Here is a 2,145-nt window from a genome sequence, read left to right on the forward strand (position 1 = left end):
GTTCTGAGTATAGTGTCCGGTCTTTCTGAGAGGCTTTGCTGAGACGAGCAGCAGTTCAAATGCCCGCATCCCTGGGAAGGGACAGCCTAGGAGGTGGTGTCAAAGAGGATTTGGGTAGCCAGGGAAGAATGGATGGTCAGGAACAAAGGAACAACTAAAGTGAGTGTAAGAGCTGGCTTTGGTTGTGTTCTTGGTGGGTAGGCAAAAAACCCCACTGTTACTGAATGACAAGAAAGGGAGAGATCACAAAGTGCAAAGCAGCAGGTGACCTCGCCAATTATGCACACATAGAATAAAGCATTAAGTGGCTTGCTTTCCAGAAGAAACAAGGTACTTGTTATATCAGGATGGTAAGTTGTTTTTTAAATATATTGTACTGATTTCAGAGAGGAAGGGAGAGGGAGGGAGAGAGAGAGAGAGAGAAACATCAGTGATGAGAGGGAATCATTGATCGGTGGCCTCCTGCACACCCTCCACTGGGGATGAACCTGCAACCCCTGCATGTGCCCTGACGGGGAATCAAACCGTGACCTCCTGGTTGGTTCATAGTTCGATGCCCAACGACTGAGCCATGCCCGTCAGGCAGAATGATGTCTTGAGTGCACCCAAGCACTGAGCGAGCGAAAAGAGGCTGTGAGTGCCGACAGGACAACTGGGTGGCTGTGGACTGAATGTGTCTTCCCACATTCAAGGGTTGACACCCACTGCCCCAGAGGGATAGTGTTATGAGGTGGGGCCTTTGGGAGGTGATCAGGGTTAGATGAGGTTCAAGGATGGGACCTCCACGGCAGGATTGGTATCCTTGTCAGGAGAAGAAGAGGCCAGGGCTCGCTCTCCACCATGTGAGGATGCAGCAGGAAGGCAGCCAGGAGGAGGAGGACCCTCACCAGGAACAGCCCTGCTGGCACCTTGATCTCAGGCTTGCAGCCTCTTCCACTGTGAGAAACGTCTATGGATTGAGCTGCTCAGGGCCACCCTGGCAGACTCAGATAGTAGCCAACAAAGCAATGATAAAAGTAAACATCCTTGAAAAAGTTTAATGGGATTTCCAGGTCTTGAAGACAATGGCAGACTCTTAACTGACTGGCCCAGCATTTTCTCCTCAAATAACACAGAACCACCAGAAGATAGACCAAGTGTGCTCAACACCCTGTTCCCACTTCTCCTGTGGGATCTTGGCCTCCTGCTCACTCCTGCCCCTCTACAGGTCTCGTGGGGCATACAGGCAGGAGGGCTGGTCAGAGGCAAAGGAATTAGGGAATCCAGAATGTGGTCCTCCCACCTGCATCTGGGAAACCCACCCCCCAAGGTGGAAGCCGCAAAGCCCTGGACAACAGCCAGACTTCCCCCAACAGCACTTGACGGTGTGAAAAACATCTTGGATTAGAAATTCATAAACTAATGGCAGAAATGGGCAAGAAAAAACTGGAAACAGCGGCTTGAACTCAGGAAATCTGAGAAATTATTTAAGAAACAATGAATAAAATGCAAGGTGCCAAGCCTCTGAGAAAGGTTGAGGAAGGGCTTTGGAAGCAGAACAAGAGCATGAAGAGAGGACCACGAAGGGTGAGGCCTCAGGGAGGTGGTGGTGACGGCAAACAGGAGGCAGGGTACGTCATCCCGGTCTCTGAGGAAAATCAGAACTGGTGTTTAGAACTTGTTCAAGGAAACATTCCATCTACCAGCGGGTAGAGAAAAGGCCTGAATCTCCGAGGTGAAGGTACACCTGGGACATGAGAAAACCATCATGTGCGTGACGGAGCCTAGTAAATGATTCTGTTTTAAAGGTGATAATCCTCAGGATCTACAGGTAAGAAGACAAAACAATTTACCAAATCAGGAGAATTTGTCGCCAGGCTTTTCAAAACACACATGAAGCACGGTGACTGGATTTTAACATTGTCTGCGGGTAGTTTTTATCGCGCGCTAACAGGTGGCGCGGGCCATTTTTACTAATTTTTTGCGCAAATGGCAACGTTCAGTAAAATTACGATAACTTTAGTTTACGTATTTATACGTTACCCGCATTCTACCGCTAGTGTATAAAAAACGTATTAATACGTGTCCCGTGCTCTACTACACTGGTAGAACGTATAAATACGTAAAACGTGTAAACACGTTTCCCGCATACAATGTGTTAAAGAC

The sequence above is a fragment of the Myotis myotis genome, unplaced genomic scaffold, assembly GCF_014108235.1.
Source record: "Myotis myotis isolate mMyoMyo1 unplaced genomic scaffold, mMyoMyo1.p scaffold_m19_p_6, whole genome shotgun sequence".
Taxonomy (NCBI): Eukaryota; Metazoa; Chordata; class Mammalia; order Chiroptera; family Vespertilionidae; genus Myotis; species Myotis myotis.